Source organism: Salmo salar, chromosome 24, assembly GCF_965601325.2.
Source record: "Salmo salar chromosome 24, fSalSal1, whole genome shotgun sequence".
Taxonomy (NCBI): Eukaryota; Metazoa; Chordata; class Actinopteri; order Salmoniformes; family Salmonidae; genus Salmo; species Salmo salar.
Window position 1 is genome coordinate 42,864,004 of NC_138314.1, and position 13,946 is coordinate 42,877,949.

The window sequence follows — 13,946 nt, forward strand, 5'->3', positions numbered from 1 at the left end:
CAATATCTACATTACTAACCCAGTTACCCACTAACACATAAAGTGAGGCACTGTGTTCACGCCTCCAACTCAATCATCAAGTTTGTAGATGACACAACAATAGTAGGCTTGATTACCAACAATGACGAGACAGCCTACAGGGAGGAGGTGAGGGTCCTGGGAGTGTGGTGCCAGGAAAATAACCTATCACTCAACATCAACAAAACAAAGGAGCTGATTGTGGAATTCAGGAAACTGCAGAGAGAGCACCCCCCCTATCCACATCGACGGGACCGCAGTGGGGAAGGTGGAAAGTTTCAAGTTCCTCGGCGTACACAATACTGACAATGGTCCACCCACACAGACTGTGTGGTGAAGAAGGCGTAACAGCGCCTAGTCAACCTCAGGAGGCTGAAGAAATTTGGCTTGGCACCTAAAACCATCACAAACTTTTACAGATGCACAATTGAGAGCATCCTGTGGGTTGTATCACCGCCTGGTACAGCAACTGCACCGCCTACAACCGCAGGGCTCTACAGAGGGTGGTGCGGTCTGCTCTACGTGTCACCGGGGGCAAACTACCTGCCCTCCAGGACACCTACAGCACCCGATGTCACAGGAAGGCCAAAAAGATCATCAAGGACAACAACCACCTGAGCCACTGCCTGTTCACCCCGCTATCATCCAGAAGGTGAGGTCAGTACAGGTACATCAAAGCTGGGACTGAGAGACTGAAAAACAGCTTCTATCTCAAGGCCATCAGACTGTTAAACAGCCATCACTAGCACATTAGAGTCTGCTGCCCTATATACATAGACTTGAAATCACTGGCCACTTTAATAATTGGAACACTAGTCACTTTAATAATGTTTACATATTTTTGCATTACTCATCTCATATGTATGTACTGTGTTCTATCCTTTTCTACTGTATCTTAGTCTATGTATTACTCATCTCATATATATATATACACTGTATTCTATTCTACTGTATCTTAGTCAATGCCACTCTGACATTGCTCTTCCAAATATTTATATATTCTTAATTCCATTCCTTTACTTTAGATTCTGTGTATTGTTAGATATTACTTGTTAGATACTACTGCACTGTTGGAGCTAGAAACACAAGCATATCGCTACACCCACAATAACATCCGCTAAACATGTGTACGTGACCAATAACATTTGATTTGGATTTCATTTGACTCTCTCTAAGGCACTTTTATGACCAAGTATGGTAACACAAACAGTAGCCAAAACCTGTAGTGACAGAAAGCCTTGACCAACTGCTGATAACGCACCACAATAGCAGGAAGTCTTAATGGCAGACCGGACCGAACCAGAACAGGACAGCTACCACTGAACAGCTAAAAGGACAACACTGTTGTAGCCTTACTTCCCAGGACTGAGCTGGGAGTACTGACCAAGGAATTCTCCAACCACACACTATCACAATACTACAGTGAAGTAAGGCATGGGCCATGGCAAAACTTTCTGACAATGCTTCAGTACAGTTCATGGACTATAGGCAAACATACAAACCTTTTCTGTTGCAACATAAATGATACAGCAAGGGTTCATTTAGCATAAGTAACTGGTGAGCAGTGACTATAGGGGAGAGTGGGATATGTTGAGCCATTTTTTTACATGCTGCATCACTACGTCAAGGGAAATATAGTATTTGTTCAAAAAATATATCTACATATATTTCAGGATGTTGTGTATCCCTGGAAATAATCTGAAAAGTGTCACCAACCACATCATCACCATGCATTTTGATGATGTGGCTGGTGACACTTTGTTTCTTGAGAGTCCAACATCTTGAAAACTTGACTACTGACAATGCAAAACATTTTGGGACTGTATCAACTGTGGACTAATGAAATAAATACCAAAATATTGTTTTTAAGTGGATTTTCCCTTTAAAGTTATGATAATCTAGGTTGGACCTGGGCTAAAGAAGACTTATCAGAAATCAGGGGTTAGGGGAGATACAGAGATTATGGTGATGAGCCATGGGAGGACATGAAAAACTATAACATCTTATGTTTCACCGAGACGTGGCTGAATGAAGAAACAGACAATATAGAGCTGGCGGCAGAACAGAGACGCTACCTCTGGTAAGACGTGGGGTGGGGGTGTGTGTCTTTTTGTCAACAACAGCTGGTGCGCGATGTCTAATATTAAAGAAGTCTTGAGGTATTGCTCGCCTGAGGTAGAGTACCTTATGATAAGCTGTCGACCACACTATCTACCGAGAGAGTTCTCATCTGTATTATTCGTAGCCGTCTATTTACCACCACAAAGCGAAGCTGGCATTAAGACTGCTCTGAACCAACTCTATAAGACCATATGCAAAGATGAAAATGCCAGCATGTCACATGTGCAACCAGGGGAAAGAAATCCTACAAAGCTCTCCCCCACCCTCCATTTGGCAAATCTCACCACAATTCTATCCTCCTGATTCATGCTTACAAGCAAAAACTAAAGCAGGAAGTACCAGTGACTCGCTCAATACGGAAGTGGTCAGATAACGCGGATGCTATGCTACAGGACTGTTTTGCTAGCACAGACTGGAATACGTTCCGAGATTCATGCAATGATTGAGGAATACACCACCTCAGTCATCGGCTTCATCAATAAGTGCATCGATGACGTCGTCCCCACAGTGACTGTACGTACATATCCCAACCAGAAGCCATGGATTACAGTCAACATCCGCATCAAGCTAAAGGCTAGAGCTGCCGCTTTCAAGGAGCGGGAGACTAATCCGGACGCTTCTAAGAAATCCCGCTATGCCCTCAGACAAACAATCAAACAAGCAAAGTGTCAATACAGGATTAAGATTGAATCCTACTACACTGGCTCTGACGCTCGTCGGATGTGGCAGGGCTTGAAAACTATTACGGACTACAAAGGGAAACCCAGACATGAGCTGCCCAGTGACGCGAGCCTACCAGATGAGCTAAATGCCTTTTATGCTCGCTTCGAGGCAAGCAACACTGAAGCATGCACGAGAGCACCAGCTGTTCTGGATGACTGTGTGATAACGCTATCGGTAGCCGATGTGAAGAAAACCTTTAAACAGGTCAACATTCACAAAGCCACTGGGCCAGACGGATTACCAGGACATGTACTGAAAGCATGCGCTGACCAACCGTCAAGTGCCTTCACTGACATTTTCAAACTCTCCCTAATCGAGTCTGTAATACCTACATGTTTCAAGGAGACTACCGTAGTCCCTGTGCCCAAGGAAGTGAAGGTAACCTGCCTAAATGATTACCGCCCTGTGGCACTCACGTCGGTAGCCATGAAGTGCTTTGAAAGGCTGGTCATGACTCACATCAACAGCATCCTCCCGGACACCATAGATCCACTTCAATTCGCATACCGCCACAACAGATCCACAGATGACGCAATCTCAATCATACTATACACCACCCTTTCTCACCTGGACAAAAGGAACACCTATGTGAGAATGCTGTTCATCGACTACAGCTCAGCGTTCAACACCATAGTGCCCACGAAGCTCATCACTAAGCTAAGGACTCAGGGACTAAACACCTCCCTCTGCAACTGGATCCTGGACTTCCTGATGGGCCGCCCCCAGGTGGTAAGAGTAGGCAACAACACGTCTGCTACGCTGATCCTTAACACTGGGGTCCCTCAGGGGTGTGTACTTAGTCCCCTCCTGTATTCCCTGTTCACCAACGACTGTGTGGCCAAACACAACTCCAACACCATCATTAAGTTTGCTGACGACAACAGTGGTAGGCCTGATCACCAACAACGATCAGATGGCCTATAGGGAGGAGGTCAGAGAACTGGCAGTGTGGTGCCAGGACAACAACCTCTCCGTCAATGTGAGCAAGACAAAGGAGCTGATTGTGGACTGGGGCTGTAGTGGAGCGGGTTGAGAGTATCAAGTTCCTTGGTGTCCACATCACCAATTAACTATCATGATCCAAACGTACGAAGACAGTTGTGAAGAGGGCACGACAAAACCTTTTCCCCATCAGGAGACTGAAAAGATTTGGGCCCCCAGATCCTCAAAAGGATCTACAGCTGCACCATCGAGAGCATCCTGACCGGTTGCATCACCGCCTGGTATGGGAACTGCTCGGCATCTGACCGCAAGGCGCTACAGAGGGTAGTGCGTACGGCCCAGTACATCACTTGGGCCAAGTTTCCTGTCATCCAGGACCTACATAATAGGCGGTGTCAGAGGAAAGCCCATAAAATTGTCAGAGACTCCAGTCACCCAAGTTATAAACTGTTTTCTCTGCTACCACACGGCAAGCGGTACCAGAGCGCCAAGTCGAGGACCAAAAGGCTCCTCAACAGCTTCTACCTCCAAGCCATTAGACTGCTGAACAATTCATAAAAATCGCTACCGGACAATTTACATTGACCCCCCTCCACTGTTGCTACTCGCTGTTTGCTTGTTACCTATGCATAGTCACTTCGTCCCCACCTACATGTACAGATTACCTCAACTAGCCTGTACCCCTGCACATTGACTCGGTACCGGTGCCTCCTGTATATAACCTCGTTATTGTTATTCTTATTGTGTTACTTTTTATTTTATTCTACTTGGTAAATATTTTCTTCTTCTTGAACTGCACTGTTGGTTAAGGGCTTGTAAAGTAAACATTTCACGGCAAAGTCTACACTTGTATTCGGCGCATGTGGCAAATAAAGTTTGATTTGATAGTGTGTGTAGATTAATGAGTAACACCTGTTAAGCAGTGGAAATCACCTGACTACGTCATCTACTGTCTGATGTCAGTATAAAGTTGGGGTGTTGGAGGGGAGAGAGCGGTGGCAGTTGTTGGGCTGTGAATCTGAAATAGGGGGAGGAGAGGGGAGAAGAAGAGAGGAGTAGGAGAGGAGAAGAGAGGAAAGAGAGAAGAGAGTAGGGGAGGAGGGGAGAGGAAAGGGAGAGGAGAGGAGAGCAGGGGAGGAGAGGAGAGGAAAGGAAGAGGAGAGCAGGGGAGGAGGGGAGTAGAGGAGAGGAGAGAAGGGGAGGAGGGGAGGAGATGGGGAGGGAAAGGAGAAGAGCTGGACAACATAACTCCTTTTGACCGGAGCACAGAAAACACAGAAGTCCCGAACAATCAACTGCTGAATTATTCACCTGACCTCTCAGGCCACAAAGCCGAATGTGAGTGGCCCCTCTCAGTTTACCTGATAACAACACAACACTTAGACTGACCTTTTAAGACTAATTATACGGTTTATCCTCCATTATAAAACAGTCTCGTTCCTTTGACAGCAGCACAATCGTATTACTGATCACTTCAACACACACACACACACACACACACACACACACACACACACACACACACACACACACACACACACACACACACACACACACACACACACACACACACACACACGTACACACGTAGAGTGAGACAGACAGACCTGATGAACAGCCAGACAGAGAGACCTGATGAACAGTGAGACAGACAGACAGACAGACAGACAGACAGACAGACAGACAGACAGACAGACAGACAGACAGACAGACCTGATGAACAGTGAGACAGACAGACCTGATGAACAGTGAGACAGACAGACCTGATGAACAGTGAGACAGACAGACAGACAGACAGACAGACAGACAGACAGACAGACCTGATGAACAGTGAGACAGACAGACAGACAGACAGACAGACAGACAGACAGACAGACAGACAGACAGACAGACAGACAGACAGACAGACAGACAGACAGACCTGATGAACAGTGAGACAGACAGACCTGATGAACAGACAGACAGACAGACCTGATGAACAGACAGACAGACAGACCTGATGAACAGACAGACAGACCTGATGAACAGTGAGACAGACAGACCTGATGAACAGTGAGACAGACAGACAGACAGACAGACAGACAGACAGACAGACAGACAGACAGACAGACAGACAGACAGACAGACAGACAGACCTGATGAACAGTGAGACAGACAGACCTGATGAACAGACAGACAGACAGACCTGATGAACAGACAGACAGACAGACCTGATGAACAGTGAGACTGACAGACCTGATGAACAGTGAGACAGACAGACAGACAGACAGACAGACAGACAGACAGACAGACAGACAGACAGACAGACAGACAGACAGACAGACCTGATGAACAGTGAGACAGACAGACCTGATGAACAGTGAGACAGACAGACCTGATGAACAGTGAGACAGACAGACAGACAGACAGACCTGATGAACAGTGAGACAGACAGACAGACAGACAGACAGACAGACCTGATGAACAGTGAGACAGACAGACCTGATGAACAGACAGACAGACAGACCTGATGAACAGACAGACAGACCTGATGAACAGTGAGACACACAGACCTGATGAACAGTGAGACAGACAGACAGACAGACAGACAGACAGACAGACAGACAGACAGACAGACAGACAGACAGACAGACAGACAGACAGACAGACAGACCTGATGAACAGTGAGACAGACAGACCTGATGAACAGACAGACAGACAGGCCTGATGAACAGACAGACAGACAGACCTGATGAACAGTGAGACTGACAGACCTGATGAACAGTGAGACAGACAGACAGACAGACAGACAGACAGACAGACAGACAGACAGACAGACAGACAGACAGACAGACAGACAGACAGACAGACAGACCTGATGAACAGTGAGACAGAGAGACAGACCTGATGAACAGTGAGACAGACAGACCTGATGAACAGTGAGACAGACAGACCTGATGAACAGTGAGACAGACAGACAGACAGACAGACCTGATGAACAGTGAGACAGACAGCCAGACAGACAGACAGACAGACAGACAGACAGACAGACAGACAGACAGACAGACAGACAGACAGACCTGATGAACAGTGAGACAGAGAGACAGACCTGATGAACAGTGAGACAGACAGACAGACAGAGACAGACAGACAGACAGACAGACCTGATGAACAGACAGACAGACAGACAGACAGACAGACAGACCTGATGAACAGTGAGACAGACAGACCTGATGAACAGTGAGACAGACAGACCTGATGAACAGTGAGACAGACAGACAGACAGACAGACAGACAGACAGACAGACAGACAGACAGACAGACAGACAGACAGACAGACAGACAGACAGACAGACAGACAGACCGGATGAACAGCCAGACAGACAGACCTGATGAACAGTGAGACAGACAGACAGACAGACAGACAGACAGACAGACAGACAGACAGACAGACAGACAGACAGACAGACAGACAGACAGACAGACAGACAGACAGACCTGATGAACAGCGAGACAGACAGACCTGATGAACAGCTAGACAGACAGACCTGATGAACAGTGAGACAGACAGACCTGATGAACAGCGAGACAGACAGACCTGATGAACAGTGAGACAGACAGACCTGATGAACAGTGAGACAGACAGACAGACCTGATGAACAGCGAGACAGACAGACCTGACGTAGAGGGAGACAGACAGACCTGATGAACAGCGAGACTGACAGACCTGATGAACAGTGAGACAGACAGACCTGATGAACAGTGAGACAGACAGACCTGATGAACAGTGAGACAGACAGACCTGATGAACAGTGAGACAGACAGACCTGACGTAGAGGGAGACAGACAGACCTGATGAACAGTGAGACAGACAGACCTGATGAACAGCGAGACTGACAGACCTGATGAACAGCGAGACTGACAGACCTGATGAACAGTGAGACAGACAGACCTGATGAACAGTGAGACAGACAGACCTGATGAACAGTGAGACAGACAGACCTGATGAACAGTGAGACAGACAGACCTGAAGAACAGTGAGACAGACAGACCTGACGTAGATTGAGACAGACAAACCTGATGAGCAGTGAGACAGACAGAACTGATGAACAGCGAGACAGACAGACCTGACGTAGAGGGAGACAGACAGATCTGATGAACAGTGAGACAGACAGACCTGATGAACAGTGAGACAGACAGACCTGATGAACAGCGAGACAGACAGACCTGACGTAGAGGGAGACAGACAGACCTGATGAACAGTGAGACAGACAAACCTGATGAGCAGTGAGACAGACAGAACTGATGAACAGCGAGACAGACAGACCTGACGTAGAGGGAGACAGACAGACCTGATGAACAGTGAGACAGACAGACCTGATGAACAGCGAGACAGACAGACCTGATGAACAGCGAGACAGACAGACCTGATGAACAGCGAGACAGACAGACCTGATGAACAGCGAGACAGACAGACCTGGACTTGGAGGTCACCAGCTGAAAGGTTCAATGGTCTGTGCAGGATACTGAGGCTGACAACAAAGCACACTATCGGGGCAGCACAAACACTGAACAATAGTGTGTGTGTGTTTGGGTATTGTCACTCACACAACACACCAAAACACTGTCTGTCACTGGCCAGAGCAAGCCACAACACTGTCTGTCATACAGTGACTGTTTAGAGCAAGCCACAACACTGTCAGTCATACAGTGACTGGCAGAGCAAGCCACAACACTGTCTGTCATACAGTGACTGGTTAGAGCAAGTCACAACACTGTCTGTCATACAGTGACTGGTTAGAGCAAGCCACAACACTGTCAGTCATACAGTGACTGGTTAGAGCAAGTCACAACACTGTCTGTCGTACAGTGACTGGCTAGAGCAAGTCACAACACTGTCTGTCATACAGTGACTGGTTAGAGCAAGCCACAACACTGTCAGTCATACAGTGACTGGCTAGAGCAAGTCACAACACTGTCTGTCATACAGTGACTGGCTAGAGCAAGCCACAACACTGTCTGTCATACAGTGACTGGCAGAGCAAGCCACAACACTGTCAGTCATACAGTGACTGGTTAGAGCAAGCCACAACACTGTCTGTCATACAGTGACTGGTTAGAGCAAGTCACAACACTGTCTGTCATACAGTGACTGGCTAGAGCAAGCCACAACACTGTCTGTGACTGGCTAGAGCAAGCCACAACACTGTCAGTCATACAATGACTGGTTAGAGCAAGTCACAACACTGTCTGTCATACAGTGACTGGTTAGAGCAAGCCACAACACTGTCTGTCATACAGTGACTGGCTAGAGCAAGTCACCACACTGGAGGACAGTAAGTACGCACATGACATCAATGATGTTATAGACCCTCCTCTTCCTCATAATCATCATTATCAATCCCAAAATCACTCCACGGAAATCAAGAGTATTTTCCTGTCAGACACCCTTTCCAGACAAACAAGGACATATTTTTCGACTGAAACATGCCAAATCCTCCTACTAGACAAATAGAGACAGAGCTGAAGTACAGAAACTAGCAGTAATAAACATTCATTTGTACAATGTCACAGGACACTACCTTCTTCAGAGAAAGATAATATTTATCTTGTTATTTAAAGTTTACAAATCACTAGAGTGATGTTTCAAATGTGGGAAAAAGTCAGAAAAAGTATTCCAAAGTGATTTTCTCTCTCTCTCTCTCTCTCTCTCTCTTCTCTCTCTCTCTCTCTCTCTCTCTCTCTCTCTCTCTCTCTCTCTCTCTCTCTCTCTCTCTCTCTCTCTCTCTCTCTCTCTCTCTCTCTCTCTCTCTCTCTCTCTCTCTCTCTCTCTCTCTCTCTCTCTCTCTCTCTCTCTCTCTCTCTCCCCTCTCTCTCTCTCCCCTCTCTCTCTCTCTCTCTCCCCTCTCTCTCTCCCTCTCTCTCTCTCTCTCTCTCTCTCTCTCTCTCTCTCCTGGAGTATTTCCTTTTAGGAGTACTCTGGGAAGAAAGATGGAGAGAGGGAACACTCGCTTTTGTTCACCACTACTTCCTGTGAGCCTGACCCTCTCCCCCACCCTGACTCCTAATCCTGAGGTCAAGAGGCTAGCTGTTGTTCTTACCGTTAGTCCCAGCTCCAGCCGTGTGTGAGTCCGACGGAGTGTGAGTCCGACGGAGTGTGTGTGTAAGTCAAATGGCCTGGCAGTCTTGGGAAAGTCAGACTAGGAAACAAGCTGCTAATATTTCCTCAAAGCTATCCCCTCCTCCTTCACTATCTGTCCTGCACACACTAACCCCCCCTCTCCTCTTTTTGTCATTCTACCCCTCTCTCATTCTCTGTCTCTGATCCCTCCTTTAGAGTTCTGTCACTCCTCCTTACTCTCTCTCTAACTCCTCCCTCCCTCAGTCATTCACTGTCTCAAATAGTCCTTCCTGTCTATGTTTTATCTTCTCCTTTCTTGTCTGTCTCCATCTCACATTCCCTCTCTGTCTCACCTTCCCCCTCCCACTTCTCTCTTGTCCTCTCTGTCTCACCTTCCCCCTCCCACTTCTCTCTGTCTCACGTTGCCCCTCCCACTTCTCTCCTCTCTGTCTCACGTTCCCCCTCTCACTTCTCTCTGTCTCACGTTGCCCCTCCCACTTCTCTCCTCTCTGTCTCACGTTGCCCCTCCCTCTCTTCTCTCTTGTCCGCTCTGTCTCACGTTGCCCCTCTCACTTCTCTCTGTCTCACGTTGCCCCTCCCACTTCTCTCCTCTCTGTCTCACGTTCTCCCTCTCACTTCTCTCCTCTCTGTCTCACGTTGCCCCTCTCACTTCTCTCCTCTCTGTCTCACGTTGCCCCTCTCTCTTCTCTCTTGTCCGCTCTGTCTCACGTTGCCCCTCTCACTTCTCTCCTCTCTGTCTCACGTTGCCCCTCTCTCTTCTCTCTTGTCCGCTCTGTCTCACGTTGCCCCTCTCACTTCTCTCTGTCTCACGTTCCCCCTCTCACTTCTCTCCTCTCTGTCTCACGTTGCCCCTCTCTCTCTCTCTCTTGTCCGCTCTGTCTCACGTTCCCCCTCTCACTTCTCTCCTCTCTGTCTCACGTTCCCCCTCTCACTTCTCTCCTCTCTGTCTCACGTTGCCCCTCTCACTTCTCTCCTCTCTGTCTCACATTGCCCCTCTCACTTCTCTCCTCTCTGTCTCACGTTGCCCCTCTCTCTTCTCTCTTGTCCGCTCTGTCTCACGTTGCCCCTCTCACTTCTCTCTGTCTCACGTTCCCCCTCTCACTTCTCTCCTCTCTGTCTCACGTTCCCCCTCTCACTTCTCTCCTCTCTGTCTCACGTTGCCCCTCTCACTTCTCTCCTCTCTGTCTCACGTTGCCCCTCTCACTTCTCTCTGTCTCACGTTCCCCCTCTCACTTCTCTCCTCTCTGTCTCATGTTCCCCCTCTCTCTTCTCTCTTGTCCGCTCTGTCTCACGTTGCCCCTCTCTCTTCTCTCTTGTCCTCTCTGTCTCACGTTCCCCCTCTCTCTTCTGCTCTCACGTCTGGCTGGTGAGAGGTAGGTGGGCTTGGAATCTAGAGGGGACAGACACTTACACACAGAAGATAAACAGGAACACAGGTCCGGACTAGACACACTCTCTCCTTTTCTCTCCGCTCCCCTAACCTCTTTATTTTACCTATACTTTCTCCTCTTATTACATGCCTCACTAAGTCTTTCCCCTGTGCCATTTTCTGCTCTCTTAACTTTCGCTCTTGCCCTTCAGTTTGTTCAAGGACTGCACGTCTCTTTCGCTCTTGCCCTTCAGTTTGTTCGAGGACTGCACGTCTCGGTCTCTCTTGCCCTTCAGTTTGTTCGAGGACTGCACGTCTCTTTCGCTCTGCTAAAGTATAATTTCCTGCATGCCAAAAAAGGAAACAGCTTTCTTTTCATTTTTTCTCTGTGTCTTAGTGTGAGAACAACACCAGTCAAAGCTAGACTGGCCACACAAACACTTTGAATGATTACTGATACGCTGACTAAAGCACCCCTATTCAAAATCCCGCAGCACACCCTGAGTATTCTTCCTCTGTAGGGGCCATATGGTCTCCTGTGTGAGGGTGAAAACATCACGTGTAGCCATGCGTCTTGTAGCCACGGATCTTGTAGCCACGCGTCTTGTAGCAATGCGTCTTGTAGCCACGCGTCTTGTAGCCACGGATCTTGTAGCCACGCGTCTTGTAGCCACACGTCTTGTAGCCACGCGTCTTGTAGCCACGCGTCTTGTAGCCACACGTCTTGTAGCCACGCGTCTTGTAGCCACGCGTCTTGTAGCCACACGTCTTGTAGCAATGCGTCTTGTAGCCATGTGTCTTGTAGCCACGCGTCTTGTAGCCATTGCGTCTTGTAGCCACGCGTCTTGTAGCCACGCGTCTTGTAGCCACGCGTCTTGTAGCCGCGCGTCTTGTAGCCAATGCGTCTTGTAGCCACGCGTCTTGTAGCCACGCGTCTTGTAGCCACGCGTCTTGTAGCCACGCGTCTTGTAGCAATGCGTCTTGTAGCCATTGCGTCTTGTAGCCACGCGTCTTGTAGCCACGCGTCTTGTAGCCACGCGTCTTGTAGCAATGCGTCTTGTAGCCATTGCGTCTTGTAGCCACGCATCTTGTAGCCACGCGTCTTGTAGCCATGTCTTGTAGCCACGTATCTTGTAGCCACGCGTCTTGTAGCCAATGCGTCTTGTAGCCATTGCGTCTTGTAGCTACGCGTCTTGTAGCCATTGCGTCTTGTAGCCACGCGTCTTGTAGCCACGCGTCTTGTAGCCACGCGTATTGTAGCCATTGCGTCTTGTAGCTATGCGTCTTGTAGCCATTGCGTCTTGTAGCCACGCGTCTTGTAGCCGCGCGTCTTGTAGCCACGCGTCTTGTAGCCACGCGTCTTGTAGCCACGCGTATTGTAGCCATTGCGTCTTGTAGCTACGCGTCTTGTAGCCATTGCGTCTTGTAGCCACGCGTATTGTAGCAATGCGTCTTGTAGCCATTGCGTCTTGTAGCCACGCGTCTTGTAGCCAATGTGTCTTGAAGCCAATGTGTCTTGTGGCCAATGTGTCTTGAAGCCACGCGTATTGTAGCAATGCGTCTTGTAGCCAATGTGTCTTGTAGCCAATGTGTCTTGTAGCCAATGTGTCTTGTAGCCATGCGTCTTGTAACCAATGTGTCTTGAAGCCACGCATCTTGTAGCCAATGTGTCTTGTAGCCATGCGTCTTGTAGCCATACGTCTTGTAGCCAATGTGTCTTGTAGCCAATGTGTCTTGTAGCCATGCGTCTTGTAACCAATGTGTCTTGAAGCCACGCATCTTGTAGCCAATGTGTCTTGTAGCCATGTGTCTGGTAGCCATACGTCTTGTAGTCATGTGTCTGGTAGCCAATGTGTATGTGTTTAAAAGGTGTGTACAGCATGGTTAAAACATTAAGACCACCTTCCTAATATTGAGTTTCACCCCTTTTGCCCTCAATTTATCAGGGCATGGACTCTACAAGGTGTTGAAAGCGTTCCACAGGGATGCTGGCCCATGTTGACTCCAATGCTTCCCACAGTTGTGTCAAGTTGGCTGGATGTCTGTTGGGTGGTGGACCATTCTTGATACACATGAGAAACTGTTGAGCAGGGAAAAACCCAGAATCGTTACAGTTCTTGACACTCAAACCGGTGCGCCTGGCACCTACTACCATACCCCATTCAAAGGCACTTAAATTCACCCTCTGAATGGCACACATACACAATGCATGTCTTAATTGTTTGAAGGCTTAAAAATCCTTCTTTAACTTGTCTCCTCCCCTTCATTTACAATGATTAAAGTGGATTTAACAAGTGACATCAATAAGGGATCATAGCTTTCACCTGGTCAGTCTATGTCATGGGAAGAGCAGATGTTCCTAATGTTTTGTCCACTCAGTGAATGTCTAGACAAGTATGTGTGTGCAGTGTCTTAACTAAGTCTGTGTGCAGTGTCTTAACTAAGTCTGTGTGCAGTGTCTTAACTGAGTCTGTGTGCAGTGTCTTAACAAAGTCTGTGTGTAGTGTCTTAACTAAGTCTGTGTGTAGTGTCTTAACTAAGTCTGTGTGCAGTGTCTTAACAAAGTCTGTGTGTAGTGTCTTAACTAAGTCTGTGTACAGTATCTTAACTGAGTCTGTGTGCAGTGTCTTAACTAAGTCTGTGTGCAGTGTC

General features: G+C 48.0%; 1 protein-coding gene across 2 annotated transcripts in view; it reads right to left on the reverse strand.

Moving 5' to 3' along the window:
* The window catches only part of LOC106585897 (putative phospholipid-transporting ATPase IM), a 62,292-nt gene extending 52,041 nt beyond the window's left edge, over positions 1-10,251 (reverse strand). For both annotated transcript variants that reach the window (XM_082968717.1, XM_014172622.3), the window contains exon 1: positions 9,885-10,251. The gene's annotated coding sequence lies outside the window, so the exon portion shown is untranslated. The remainder of the gene's footprint in view (positions 1-9,884) is intronic.
* Between the last annotated feature and the right edge of the window lie 3,695 nt (positions 10,252-13,946).